At 39.2% G+C, this 16150-nt stretch overlaps 1 long non-coding RNA gene across 1 annotated transcript; it reads right to left on the bottom strand.

Moving 5' to 3' along the window:
* Positions 1 to 2875: 2875 nt before the first annotated feature.
* LOC138889067 (uncharacterized) lies at positions 2876 to 15809 on the bottom strand. Its single transcript, XR_011406630.1, has 3 exons — positions 15654 to 15809; positions 15302 to 15496; positions 2876 to 3216 (listed from the first exon to the last, which is right to left on the bottom strand). It is a non-coding gene; the product is annotated as an uncharacterized lncRNA (long non-coding RNA).
* Positions 15810 to 16150: the final 341 nt, after the last annotated feature.

Here is a 16150-nt window from a genome sequence, read left to right as displayed (position 1 = left end):
AGCAAGGATGCTTTTATCGTTGGTAATCAGGACTTTAACGACTCCAGCCACCTTCAGATCGATATTTCTATCTTTTCGGGGAAACACCGCAAGGCCCAAGAATGCCACCATGAAAGCGAACCGCCTATGCTCATTCCACTTTACCAGATTTCCCCTACTGCAGACACCACTTTCTGGATCATTGAATCCTCCTATGTTCCCGTACCTCTGGTATATGAATTGCAGGGTAGAAAAACCTCTATCCAGTTCAGCGTATGGGACTCCCTTGCTTATCTTCAACAGATCCATGAATTTGTGTGAATTCACAGCTCTTGGAGCGATCAGGTATTTGTGTCTCAAACCTTCAGTGACGTCCATGTAACCCGCCACTTCTTCTAAGGTTGGGGTGAGTTCAAAATCCGAGAAACGGAATACGTTGTGGGCTGGGTCCCAGAATGTAACCAAAGACTTTATGATGTCGCATCGGGGCCTGACATTCAACAGACTAGCCAGACCTCCCAGGTGCAGTTTGATCTTGTCTTGTTCTGACTTTTCCAGATCCTCCCACCATAATCGCACCTCCAGAGGGATTTTGCTCCTAACCGTTACTGGAAAACTTGGACTTATGCTTATTCTGCATGTTTATTAGGGTGATTAAGCAAAGATCCAGACTCATTGGACTCAAATACCAAATTGACACACCCTTTTTTTCCTAAAAAAACGAAATTTGGTTGTTTCTGAAAAGCGTGATGTCACCTTGACTATTTAAAACTTTTGTTCTTTTGGATAGTACCTATACTTTGAAAAATAAGTTGAGCCCGATGGGGGTTGCCCACAAATGTTCCCCATGTGCTTTCCCAAAAAGCAAGCGTGGGGGACATAGGGAATTCCAAGAATTCTTGGATTCCACAAATGTTCCCCATGCTTTGATTAAAATAACATCATGCTGGAAAAACGTGCGGCCTTCTTATTTAAATGTGATCAACCTAACAAGGTGTGTTATTTGTCCGCAACTATTATTGGTCCGCCAAACGACCCATTCACCCTTGAATAAATACAACATGTAGCACTTAGGATGCCAAAAGATGGTCTATTATTTTCAGGTTGCTTGTCCTAGACGGACCCAACCCCTGTGTTGAGTCCCCTAAGTCAAATGCACATGATGCAAATAAACGTTCCTACTAGGGATCCGGCATGTGGCTTTGTTATACTAAGTTCATAACCTGGGTATTTGTTCTAGACCTGGCTTACCCGAGCGGACAACTCGAGCCAAGGATGGGAGCTGTGTACCGGTAACCAAAAGGCCATCCGATTTTGCAACTCCTCCGAATCCTCGTTCTATTTTGGTATATGACACTAACAGAAAGAATCCACGACCAGCGTGCGCTCCTCAAGAGAGAGAAGAGAAGGGTTTCGGCATAGTTTATATGTACAGTTCAAATAATATCAAAGCAATAAAAGCAGCATTTAGCACATTAGGCGCAAAACATGTAATAAAATCAGATAATAAATAAAGCCAAATAATAACAATTATTCTAGGCTCGAATTCTTAATCCTGAACCGGTGGTTCTGGGTTTCTTCCCCAGCAGAGTCGCCAGAGCTGTCACACCTCCTTTTTCCGCACCCGATAGGGTGCAAGGGAGTTTTTCCAATTAAAGGAAAATCGAAACGGGATTTGTTTATTTATTTCCGAGTCGCCACCTGGGAGATTTAGGGTGTCCCAAGTCACCAATTTTAATCCCAAATCGAGGAAAAGAATGACTCTATATTACAGTCTGCGTACCAGAAATCCGGATAAGGAATTCTGTTAACCCGGGAGAAGGTGTTAGGCATTCCCGAGTTCCGTGGTTCTAGCACGGTCGCTCAACTGTTATATTCGGCTTATTTATCTGATTTTAAATACAATTATGAACCATGTGCAAATTTTATCTTTTAACCGCTTTTGTCATTATTATTATTTTTACGAGAATTGCAACGTCGTGAAAACATATCTCGAACCACGTTACATCAATGTACCCGTGGTTATCGATATATCTCGACTCGGTTGAGATTTGGATTTGGGTCACATAAATGTGCACCCGAATTAAGGAAAATAAATTGTTAAAGGCGCGCCTAAAGCAACTAGCGTCTTGTTATTTTGGGGAAGGTCGTAAAAATTCGTTAAACGGCACATCCCGAATTCTAAATACTTTAATATATACATACATTTAGAGGGCCCCGCAGCTTTGTACATTTTTGTTTGTCGAGGCTCGTCTCATTCTTATTTTTAAAAGGAATTTGCGACGTCATGGACACGCATCTCGAACCACGTCACAACCAATGTACCCGTGATCAGAAACACATCTCGAATCCGTCGAGATTTTGATTTGGGTCACATAAATGTGCACCCGAACTTAAGAAGGTAAGATTATTAAATACGCGCTTAAAGAGGATATCACGTTATTATTCCGGGAGGTTCGTGAGATTTGCTAAACGCCCCACCTTGGAAACTGAATGCTTCGATATATACATTTAACGAGGGCCCCGCAGCTTGTTCTTTGTCTTGTCGAGGCTCATCTCGTCCTTGTTTTAAAAGAATTTCCTATAGCAACTACGTTTCTTGTCGCGTTTGTTTCTACTAATTGGAAACCGAGATATTCCTAGTTAATTACATGCTTGCAGGCTTATTTATAGCAGGATTCAAAATGCTTTTATAGAATAAGAAAATATGACTATGCACACGGACATCTGATTGAACATTACGGGCCCAAATCCAGCTCATGCGGGATGGGCCAGACCTGGGCCACATTTTGTTCGATGCGGGCCTGCTTGGTCTGTTTCGACCTGGGCTCGACCCCTGTGAGGTTGAGACCATAAACTTGTGTTTTTTGTTCTAAAGGTGTGGCTGATCAATAATTATAACAAAGCAATTCATCCAAAGGAGATGAACTTGGATAATTTCATGCTTGGCATATATTAAACGATATGTTACACAATTAAACCAAGTCTGGGATACAACCTATTGTATTGGGCATATTTTTTACCTAACGGTATACATATATAAACTAACATCCAACTAATCTACATTGATATCTACTAGACACGCAGGCTACTTCCAGTACCCAAACAGGAACGAAAATTATTATACATTACATGATATTTAATGTAACAACCTATGTATAAAAGACATTCTTCAGGTCTTTTCCTTTGTATTCATGCTCAATTTCCAATTACATTGACAGTGTATTAGTTGTGTACCTGGTATAGAGAACAGAAGAAGGAAAAGGATCAGTTGAGTGGTACACAGTAAGCACAGCAGCAGCAGGTAAACAGCACAACACAGCAACAACCAAAACAACCACAATGATGAAGCTCAACAAGTGATCGAGCAATGGACAGACAATCCCAGAAAACAGAGCAGAGAGACAGCAGGAAAACCCAAGATATCGAATGTAACAGCAACAGAAAATCCAATAACCACAAAGCTCAGCAAATACACAGTACAGTTCCGACAATCAGGAAGACTGAAACTCAATCCACAGCACACATAAAACTTAGTGTAGTAACAATCACAGCAGAAGACACACAGCCTTCTCTTAATGGAACAGTGATAACCCTAGTTAGAATAACTGACTTGGCCAGAACAGCTCAACCAACTTAGTACCTAGTGCAGTTTTGGACAGTGTTTAGTTAAAGTGTTCTGGAAATTTTTCTTTGTTTTCTCCTTTTCTGAAGACTAAAAATCCAGCCCTTTTAAGTTCTGAAAATAGCCTATTTATAAGCCAAACAACCCAGTGCAGCTAAGCTGCCTGGATTCTGCCAATTGCAGACTGCCCATACCTATTAAACCCCATGCCTAAGCATCTTCTTGATGCCAACCATTTTGTTCCCCACGCCTGGCTTATTCCTTTTGTTCAAGAGTTATGGGTTCATTTAAGTATTCTTTTTAATTCCCATGCTCTTATGTCTTGTTCCCCATTGACATTAATTTAATCCTAATTCAGTACCCTACTTGTCAGCTCACTTAAACTAAGCTTTTCCTGTTCTTTTCGAACCCCATACTACCCTTGTTAAACCTTGATTATTACTGCCCTAAACCCATTGCAACATCAGGGCATTTTGAACTTCTGAAAGTTCAAATTCAGGACTGCTCTGGAGTGAACCTTTTCAGTCGTTTTTGCAATGCAAACAAACCCATTTCAAACAATGTCGGGCATTCAGTCAGTGACATGGTTCAATTAGTCATGTGAAATTATTAGCTCATTTGATCCATTAGTTATAGAAAACTAATCGACGACGTTTATCGAGTCGACGTTTATCGAGTCGACGTTTATCGAGTCGACGTTTATCGAGTCGACTAATCCATTAGTTATAGGTCAGGGGAATGTCTGGTACGAAGATGGTGAGGTTTGGTATAGGTCAGGGTTCGACTCGAATCTTCAAATGAAGATTCGAGATGAAGGAAGGTGATTCGAGGCAAATGGATGGAAGATCCATGTTCAGGACAGTGAGGTGGTCCTAGGATGTTCAGGAGGTGGTCACCGGCGTTCATGCCGACGGGTTCTGGTGAAAGGGAAACCAGGGCGGCTGCTAGGGTTTCGGGGGGTTCAGGGCTTGGTGAAGACGATGAGTGGAGGGGGGTTCGAATAGGGGGCATGGGGTACGATAGAAAGCTTATATACGATCTAGGGGTTTAGTTCCTGGCCGTTGGATCAAATGAGATCTATGGCCAGGATCTATTCACTTAGGGAAGACGGTGTCGTTTTGGGTTTGATAGTGGGTGAGACCGGGTAAGGCTGGATCGGGTCAAAATTTGACGGGTTTAGGGGGAAGGCCTAGGTCCGTTGGATCAAGGGGTTGGACGGCTCAGATCAATTGCCTAAGACGACGTCGTTTGGGGTTGAATGAGTGGCCTGATCGGGACCGTTCATTCGAATCAAATCAACGGCTCCAATAAGGACGCTGATACGGCGTCGTTTGAATTAGTGTTTGGGCATGCCGGACTTGGACTACACTTGTGTGCCGGTTTTGGGCCTATTTTTGTTTCATTTCTTGGGCCCAAACCGATTTTCATCACTTCTTTTCTCTTATTTTTCCTAATTTTAAAACAAAAATGAAATAAAAATAAAAAATGAAATTAAAATAAACAACAGTGTAACACTTTAACATAATTATCACACACATATAAAAATATTCAAGTAAGTTAAATCACAACCTAGAACGAACGATGCATATATATTTTTTTTGAATTTTCTTTCAACGACCGAATTGCGGTTTGATTACTATGACAGACATACTTTGTATTTTGATTGATAAGATAAAAAATGCAAAAAATGGGACGAACCACAAATGACTAGTAGTACATGTCATGAAAAATTAAAAATTTGTACAGCGAGGCCACTGGTCACTATTTTTGTTTTCTTTTGGAGTGATTGTTCGTGAAGCAAAAATCACGTGCTTACACATACCATTGCATACATCAAACTTCCGACAGCAAAGGAATAAGGAATCTTGGCCATTCTCTCTTTTTCCTTCGTTGTTGTAGGACACATCTTCTTACTCAACTTCAGATGACCAGGAAAGGGTATGCGAACCAACTTAGCACTTTTCATTTTGAAGCGCTCCAGCACATGTTCTATGTACTTCTCCTGTAATAAGTAAAGCTTTCTTTCGTTTCTCGAACAAGTCTCATGCCCAAAATCTGCTTAGCATGACCCAAGTCTTTCATTGCAAAAGACTTATTCAACTGTTTCTTCAACTCGTCAATCTTGGAAGAATTCCTACCCACAACCAACATATCATCCACATATAGCAAGAGGATGATAAAGTCATCATTAGAAAATCTTTGTACAAACACACAGTGATCTGAGGAAGTCTTCTTATAGCCTTGCTCCCCCATAACAGACTCAAACTTCTTGTACCACTGTCTGGGAGCTTGCTTCAATCCATATAGACTCTTCTTAAGTTTGCATACAAGATTTTCCTTACCGTTTGCCTTGAAGCCCTCGGGTTGTTCCATATAAATCTCCTCTTCTAAGTCACCGTGAAGAAAAGCAGTCTTCACATCCATCTGCTCAATCTCTAAATCAAGACTGGCAGTCAAACCAGAACTGTCCGAATGGAGGACATTTTCATGACAGGAGAAAATATTTCGTCAAAGTCAATACCTTTTCTTTGACCAAATCCCTTGACAACCAATCTAACTTTGTATCTGGGCTTCAAACTATGTTCTTCAGCTTTAACTTTGAACACCCACTTGTTTTTCAACGCTCACATGCCCTTAGACAATTTCACCAACTCATAAGTATGGTTCTCATGCAGAAATTTCATCTCATCTTGCATGGCTTCAATCCATTGATCCTTGTGCTCATCTTCTATGGCCTCCGCATAACATTTAGGTTCTCCCCCATCAGTGAGTAATACATACTCATTGGGTGAATAACGGGAGGAAGGAGTACGAGGTCTAGAGGACCTCCTGAGTAGAATATCTAACTCGTCCACAGCTTTGTGAGTATGAGCATCTACCTCATCAACATTATCATTGTTATCACCATCACCATCAATATGTTGATCTGGAATATGATTTTGGGCATCACCATCATCATTGAGCCCACTAATGCCATCCGCATTTGTATGAAGAACTTGATCAAAATTAACTAAACCTTCAGAACTTGGAGATTTTAACTTCTCCGCTTTGTTAATATCTTCAATGGTTTGATCCTCCACGAAGATAACATCACGGCTTCTCACGGCCTTCTTCTCAATTGGATCATATAGCCGGTAACCAAACTCATCAAGGCCATAATCAATGAAGATGCACTGTCTTGTCTTGGTAGTTAATTTTGACCTCTCATCTTGAGGCACATGTACAAAAGCTTTGCAACCAAACACTTTCAAGTAGTCATAGGAAACATCCTTGTCATACCAAACTCTGTTTGGAACATCACTTTGCAAAGCAACCGTAGGGGATAGATTAATAACATGTGTGGCGGTCAACAAAGCCTCACCCCAAAAGGAATTCGGCAACTTTACTTCAGAAAGCAAACATCTCACTCTTTCCATCAAGGTCCTGTTCACCCTTTCTGCTAAACCATTAAGCTGAGGAGTCTTAGGAGGAGTCTTCTAGTGTCTGATACCCTGTTGCTTACAGTATTCGTCAAATGGTCCACAATATTCACCACCGTTATCAGTACGAATACACTTCAACTTCTTTCCAGTTTCTCTTTTAACTAAAGCCTGAAACTGCTTAAAGACACCTAACACTTGTTCTTTCGTCTTCAAGATGTAGACCCAAAGTTTTCTAGAGCAATCATCAATAAAGGTAGAAAAATAAAGTGCACCACCCAAAGTCCTTGTCTTCATTGGACCACATAAATCTGAATGCACCAACTCAAGCAACTCTGTCTTTCTTGAAGGAGGATGAGACTGGAAAGAAACTCTTTTTTGTTTTCCAGCCAAGCAGTGCTCATATTTTTCTAATTTTGCACTTTCAAAATTTGGCAATAATTTCTTCTTGGCCAGAACATTTAGTCCTTTCTCGCTAATGTGGCTAAGCCTCTTATGCCATAACGCTGAAGAGTTATTGCTCTCAACGGCATTCACCATATCAACACAGGTAGAGGTCGTAGTCCAGTATAGACCCACGACATTTTTCCCCACGAGCCACAATCATGGAACCCTTAGTGAGCTTCCACTTTCCAGCACCATTGGTACTGACATATCCCTCATCATCCAAAACATCAACAGAGATCAAGTGCAAACGAACATCAGGTGCATGTTTTACATTGTTTAAAACTAGTTTAGTTCCAATACTAGTTTCCAAACAAATCGTTCCAACACCATCCACCCTAGATACAGTCTCATTACCCATACTCAAAGTTCCAAAGTCACCTTGAGTATAGGATGAGAAAATTCCTTCCTTGATATCACATGAGATGCGGCACCACTGTCCACAACCCAGCTTGACTCATCACAAGCAATATTTATCAGATCCGCATCAAGGACGGTAACAAGATCTTCTGTAGTGACGGTGGCCACACGATTGTCATTTTCTTTCTGTTCTTCCTTGTCTCTATTCTCCTTTTTCAAAATCCGGCAGAACTTCTTTGTGTGCCCTTTCTTCCCGCAATGATAGCACTCAATATCTTTAAGTCTGCTTCTAGATTTGCTTCTATTATGTTCTCTATTTTGAGAACCCCTATTCTTACTTTTCCCCCTAGAGTCAGTCACCAAGACATCTGATGAGGAGGAACCTTGAGATTTTCTTCTCATCTCTTCATTTAAAAGGCTGCTCTTGGCAAGATCCATAGGGATCACACCATTTGGAGCAGAATTTGATAATGAAGTTCTAAGAATTTCCCAAGAATCTGGTAGGGAACCAAGTAGAAACAGGCTTTGAATTTCTTCATCAAATTTAATGTCCATAGCAGATAACTGGTTCACAATCCCCTGAAAATTATTCAGATGATCTGTCATCGCGGAACCATCGTGGTATTTTAAACCCAACATCTGCTTTATCAGAAACATCTTGTTGTTTCCAGTTTTCCGAGCATACAAACTTTCAAGGTGCTCCCATAGGGTCCGAGCATGTGTCTCCCCAGAAATATGGTTCAAAACATTATCGTCAACCCAATGTCTAATAAATCTGTAAACCTACATATGTAACAGATTTCACTCTTCATCTGATTTATTATCAGGCTTTATAGTGGTGAAGACGGGTTGATGAAAATTCTTGACATAGAGCAAATCTTCCATTTTGCCCTTCCAAATGGCATAGTTTGTGCCATTCAAAGTAACCATTCTACTAGTGTTGGCTTTCATTGTTTATCACGAATACAAATGCTATTTATTATGAGACCAAAATAATTCTTTTCTGATGTGGAAGTTCAGACTGTGTTGCAACCACAGAGCATACTCAGACAGAACCTTGGCTCTGATACCACTTGTTGGGAATAAACCCCGTAAAAATAATATTCACGGTATTAGTGAGAAACGCAAAACATTAAGTTATGGTTAAATCAGCAAGAATAGAAATGTAGAAATAATGACACCAAGATTTTACGTGAAAACCCTTCTGAATAAAGGAAAAACCACGGCCAAGAAGAGCAACTGATATCACTATAGCGAGAAATTTTACACTGTGTAGTAATGAGTAAAAATACTCCTAAGACCACTACACCCTCAAAAGAAATAAACACTCTTTTGTTTTTTCCACCTCACTACAATATCTCTCACACTCTATTTTTCTTCACAAACTATTTTCTTATAGTTTATGGAATACCTTGCTCACTCTCTCTCTTTCCTCTCTTTGTTGGTGTATAGAAATGAGAGTCAAAGCTCTCCTTTTATAGCCAAAACTTCACTCTCTAAAGCTTACAATATTTGACAATTTGCACACCCTTTTCACAATTTCAACAAGGTTGACTACCAAACCAAACCAAATAAATAAAATTGACTACCAAATCATACCAATTCAACAAGGTTGGCTACCAAACAAAACCAAGTCAACAAAATTGGCTACCAAATCATTTGAATGAGATGGACACCATATCACTAACTTTGAAAGAATTACATGTCTCTTGAACCCTTCAAAGCAAAGAGATCCTTTTGCTTCTTTACTTCCAACTGTTAAATCCAAATAAGTAGTAAAGTTTCTATCTCAAAAAAAAAAAATCTACTTACCAATTGAAGAGAGAGAGAGTATAACCAAATAGACCCTTCAAACATAATTAGAACGCAAATTAAAGCTAAGCATTTGAATGCACGATGGGTTTCAAATCACTTGATCCAAAATAAAGTTTATTTGACAAGGTAATTTTCATATACTTTACCAGTCTTACCTATCTGACAATACATTAGCTACATTGTCCGAACATTATCTTATACGGAGTCGATCCTGTTGAAGTTTGGCAAAATGCCAAAGTCCCACGTCGGTTGGGAGAAGAGTTGTGGGGGGGGGGATTTTTCCTCCTATAAAAGAAGGCCTAATGTTTAGGATTTAAAACACACCTCTCATTTGCCTTCTCATCTGTTTAAGGAATTTGTATCTTCTTTCTTTAGTATTATTTCACTTGTATTTTGGAGTGGAATAAAATATTGGTGTGTCCTAGGAGTAGGCAAAGTTGGCCGAACCTCGTAAATTCTGGTGTTCCTTTTATTGTTGCTTTATTGTCTTATTTATTATTTGGTGGCTGTCATAATTTTTGGTATAGTAGTTGTGACTTATTCACACTATATACATTTGACTTCCGCTACAATTGGTATCAGAACCAAGGTACTGTCTAAGTATACTCTGTGGTTACAACATAGTCTGATCTTCCACATCAGAAAAGATTTATCTTGGTAACTGAGTCAAGGTTCTGTCTGAGTATGCTCTGTGGTTGCAGCTTAGTCTGATCTTCCACACCAGAAAGAAAATAATCTTGATTTGTGTCGTCAGCTATTAAATAATATTTGTGTCAAAAATGGGAGATAATAAACAAGAAGAATCTACATCAAGTGTCAACAATACGTCATCATTGGCATCTTCGCTTATGACAAGAATCGTGTCAAATGCGAAATTTACGGTAGAAATATTTGACGGGTCCGGACATTTTGGGATGTGGCAAGGCGAGGTTCTAGATGTCTTTTTTCAACAAGGGCTAGATCTTGCCATTGAAGAAAAGAGACCAGATGTTATTGAAGAATAAGATTGGAAAATTATCAACCGTGTTGCTTGTGGTACCATTCGATCCTACCTTGCTAGAGAACAGAAATATCCATACACAAAGGAAACTTTTGCAAGTAAATTATGGAAAGCACTGGAGGATAAATTTTTGAAGAAAAACAGTCAAAATAAATTGTACATGAAGAAGAGACTGTTTCACTTCACATATGTTCCTGGTACCACGATGAATGAACATATCACCAGTTTCAATAAGTTGGTCACAGATTTGCAAAATATGGATACAACTTATGATGATGGTGACTTGGCCTTGATGTTGTTGGCATCACTTCCTGATGAGTACGAGCACCTTGAAACTACTCTACTCCATGGAAATGACGAAGTTTCTCTCAGAGAAGTTTGTTCGGCTTTGTACAGCTATGAACAAAGAAAGCGAGAAAAACAGAAGGGCGGAGAAGGAGAAGCACTATTTGTGAGGGGTCGTCCTCAAAATCAAACGAGGACAAAGAAGGGAAGATCCAAGTCAAGATCCAGACCCAGCAAAGATGAATGTGCCTTTTGTCGAGAAAAAGGGCACTGGAAGAAAGACTGTCCGAAGTTGAAGAATAAGGCCAAACATAACAATGGAAAGGCCATTATGGATTCAAATGTAGCTGATTGTGATGATTCAGACTTCTCATTAGTTACAACAGAGTCATCAACATCATCAGACATATGGTTGATGGACTCGGCTTGTAGCTATCATATGTGTCCCAACAGGGACTGGTTCGTGGAATTTCAAGAAGGAGAATATGGAGTCGTCCACACAGCGGATAACAGCCCTCTTACCTCATATGGCATTGGTTCAATACGATTAAGGAACCATGATGGAATGATCAGAACATTAACAGATGTTCGATATGTACCGGATTTGAAGAAGAATCTCATCTCTGTGGGAGCCCTAGAATCAAAAGGGTTCAAAATCATTGCAGAAAATGGAGTGATGAGAGTATGCTCCGGTGCACTAGTGGTAATGAAGGCTAATCGGAAGAATAATAATATGTACCGCTATCGTGGCAGTACAGTTATTGGGACAGCGACAGTGACATCCAGTGACGACAAAGAGGCAGAAGCAACCAAGCTATGGCACATGCGCTTGGGACATGCTGGAGGAAAATCCTTGAAAACTCTATCAGATCAAGGATTGTTAAAAGGAGTAAAGGCTTGCAACTTGGAGTTTTGTGAGCATTGTGTCAAAGGGAAACAGACAAGGGTTAAATTTGGTACAGCGATCCATAATACTAAAGGCATTTTGGATTATGTACACTCTGATGTTTGGGGTCCTTCCAAAACACCTTCATTGGGTGGGAAGCACTATTTTGTAACCTTTGTTGATGATTTTTCTCGAAGAGTGTGGGTGTATACAATGAAAAACAAAGATGAAGTGCTGGGAATTTTTCTCAAATGGAAGACGATGGTGGAGAATCAAACAGGCAGGAGGATCAAGTGTATTCGCACAGACAATGGAGGTGAATACAAAAATGATCATTTCAATAAGGTCTGTGAAAATGATGGCATCGTCCGACACTTCACTGTTAGACATACACCACAACAGAATGGAGTGGCAGAACGTATGAACCGGACCTTGCTGGAGAAGGTACGGTGTATGTTGTCCAATGCTGGCTTGGGCAAAGAATTTTGGGCTGAGGCAGTTACATATGCATGCCACCTCATTAATCGCTTACCATCTGCTGCTGTTGATGGCAAGACACCATTTGAAAAATGGTATGGAAAGCCTGCTGTAGATTATGACTCTTTGCACGTGTTTGGCTCAACTGCATATTATCATGTGACAGAGTCAAAATTGGATCCAAGGGCAAAGAAGGCTATTTTTATGGGAATTACTTCTGGAGTCAAAGGATATCGCTTATGGTGTCCTATGACAAAGAAAGTAATATTCAGCAGGGATGTTACCTTTGATGAATCTGCTATGGTAAATAAGGTAACAGAAGATACCAAACAAAATGAAGGTGCTTCTAAGCAGGTGGAGTTTGAGGGAAAATTTATTTTTCCTACACAAGAAGCAGAGGAGGAAACAAATGAAGATTACCCACTAGAAGGAGAGCCAGTAAAGGAGATTCCAACTTAGGAACCTCAATAACAACTTGAATCAATAGCAACCAGCAGGCCAAAAAGAACAATAACGAAACCTGTTCGTCTCATAGAAACGGTTGCTTGTGCAACCTCAATTGTAGCTGATGATGTTCCTACCACTTATAAAGACGCAGTCCAAAGTTCAGAAGAAGATAAGTGGAGGATTGCCATGAATGATGAAATACAGTCCCTTCATCAGAATCATACATGGAGATTGGCCAATCTCCCGAAGGGAAAGAAAGCAATTGGGTGCAAATGGGTATTTGCAAAGAAGGAAGGATTTCCTAACCAAGTAGATGTTCGCTACAAAGCAAGATTGGTGGCCAAAGGATATGCTCAAAAGGAGGGAATTGATTACAATGAAGTGTTTTCTCCAGTTGTAAAACATTCCTCCATTAGAATTATGTTGGCTTTGGTAGCACAATTGGATTTGGAACTAGTTCAGATGGATGTAAAAACTGCATTTTTACATGGAAACTTGGAGGAGGAAATCTACATGACTCAGCCAGAAGGATTCAAAGTTGCTGGAAAAGAAAATATGGTATGAAAACTTGAAAAATTATTGTACGGATTGAAACAATCTTCTAGACAATGGTACAAGCGATTTGACGAGTTTATGTTGCGGCAAGGGTACAAGAGAAGCAAATACGATCATTGTGTGTATTTGCGCAAGCTTAAAGATGGTTCCTTTGTATATCTTCTCCTATATGTTGATGATATGTTGATAGCTTCCAAGAATTCGGAAGAAATTGATAAGTTGAAGATTCAACTGAAGAAGGAGTTCGAGATGAAGGATTTGGGTGAGGCAAAGAAAATTCTTGGCATGGAGATAATTAGAGATAGACGTTCAAAGAAACTCTGTTTATCTCAAAAGGAATATTTGAAGAGAGTACTTCAACGTTTTGGCATAGATGACAAGACTAAGCCAGTTAGTACTCCACTTGCTTCCCATTTTAAGCTAAGTACTACTATGTCGCCAATGGATGAAGCTGAACGAGAGTATATGTCAAAGGTACCATACGCAAATGTTGTTGGTAGCTTGATGTATGCAATGGTCTGTACGAGACCTGACATTTCACAAGCTGTTGGAGTTATTAGCAGATATATGCATAATCCAGGAAAGGAGCATTGGCAAGCTGTGAAGTGGATTCTACGGTATATTCATAATACTGTAGATGTTGGGTTAGTTTTTGAGCAGGAAGACAATCAGTCTGTAGTTGGATATTGTGACTCAGATTTTGTGGGTGATCTGGACAAACGAAGATCAACTACTGGTTATGTGTTTACTTTTGCAAAGGCACCAGTTAGTTGGAAGTCTACTTTGCAGTCAACAGTTGCTTTGTCTACAACAGAGGCAGAGTATATGGCTATTACAGAGGCTGTGAAGGAGGCAATTTGGCTTCAAGGATTGCTAAAGGAGCTTGGTGTTGAACAAAAAGGTATCACAATTTTTTGTGATAGTCAAAGTGCTATTCAATTAGCGAAGAACCAAGTTTATCATGCAAGGACGAAGCACATTGATGTTCGGTATCATTTCGTACGAGAAATCATAGAAGAAGGTGGAGTCACGGTGAAGAAAATTCATACTACAGAGAATCCTGCTGATATGCTGACAAAGGTGGTGACTGCGGTCAAGTTTCAACATTGTTTGGATTTGATCAACATTGTTGAACACTGAAGATTGAAGATGAAGACACAACCAAAATTTGTTATTGAGAGAGAATTGAAAATGTGGAATTTTGCCAAGGTGGAGATTTGTTGAAGTTTGGCAAAATGCCAAAGTCCCACATTGGTTGGGAGTTAAGTTTGGGGGGGATTTTTCCCCTATAAAAGAAGGCCTAATGTTTAGGATTGAAATACACCTCTCATTTGCCTTCTCATCTGTTTAAGGCATTTGTATCTTCTCTCTTTAGTATTATTTCACTTGTATTTTTGGAGTGGAATAAAATATTGGTTGTGTCCGAGGAGTAGGCAAAATTAGCCGAACCTCGTAAATTCTGGTGTTCCTTTTATTGTTGCTTTATTGTCTTATTTATTATTTGGTGGCTGTCATAATTTTTGGTATAGTAGTTGTGACTTATTCACACTATATACATTTGGCTTCCGCAACAATTGGTATCAGAGCCAAGGTACTGTCTTAGTATGCTCTGTGGTTGCAGCATAGTCTGATCTTCCACATTCCCTTTCTTTATTATGATTTTAAATGATCAGCTATCACTATTATAGTTGAAGGAATGGTAAAAATTATTGTTTCCTCAAATTTAGATTTCAACAGTGCATTTTCTATGGACTTTATAAGTTTCCAATGGTACTATAGTTTTATGCATTTTCTATGGACTTTAGAAGTTTCCAATGGCATTATAGTCTTATTCCTGGTTTATTTCAGGGATAAAATATTCTACTTAAACTGAAATATAATAGAGCTACTAAGGTGAATTTCTTGCATATGAACAAGGATTCCCTAGATTACTTCCTGAAGATCATTTTACTACCAACATAGATCTTTCGAGAAACTACAAGAAAATAATCGAGAAATTGTGAACTTACCCCGTGAGAAATTTCAGTGTAAGAATTTTACTTGAACCCTGCAATGCAAAATTCTTCTGAGCTTTGCTGGATTTTGATGATACCCAAAACGGAAAACTCAGTTTCCATATCCAAAATCCTAAGAAAGGTGAATCTGTTTTGCCAACGGCTAGCAAATTCTCTTGCGAGGTTTATAGAAATAAAAATACCTAGATACTACAACCAAATATAGCAAATGAGATTGATTCAACATTTACTAAAAGAAAAGAAAAGAGAAAATATACATGAAAGGAATTCAATGTTAACTCTTAAGAAACAAAAGCAAAAAAGAAATATATAGACACCCAGGTAGAGAAATAGAAGAAAGACTAACCTTTTGGGAAGAGGAGTGAATGCCTTCAGAAACAAAGAAAACTCATAGAAAGATGACAAAAATATGAATTGAACACTAAAATAAATTAATTCCGATCACCATGAAGGAAGAAGATCAGGTGAAATGGAAACGATTGAGCTCACCATAGCATCTCTAGAAAGAACCGTACACTGAAGAATAGAGGAGTAAGATGGAAAATAGATGCGAAGTGGAAGAAAGATGTATAAAAATTTAAAGGCAAAATACTTATCACCGCCTCTAAACTTGTCACGCATTATTAGTTACAGTCTTAAATTATTCGTGGTCTTAATTACACCCATTAATTAGGCTTTTTGAGAGCCATCATCCCCTTGGACACTGATGTGACAAATTGTGTGGGTGCACTCGCCTGTCACGTGGATTTTTCTGTATATGTGACATTTTTTTGAAAAATAAAATATATTTTTACCTTTTTAAGTACGTGAAATTTTTATATAATGTTTTTTCGAATACAATTT

This window comes from Nicotiana sylvestris, chromosome 4 (genome assembly GCF_000393655.2).
Source record: "Nicotiana sylvestris chromosome 4, ASM39365v2, whole genome shotgun sequence".
NCBI lineage: Eukaryota > Viridiplantae > Streptophyta > Magnoliopsida > Solanales > Solanaceae > Nicotiana > Nicotiana sylvestris.
This window is presented reverse-complemented; position numbering and strand designations above follow the sequence as displayed.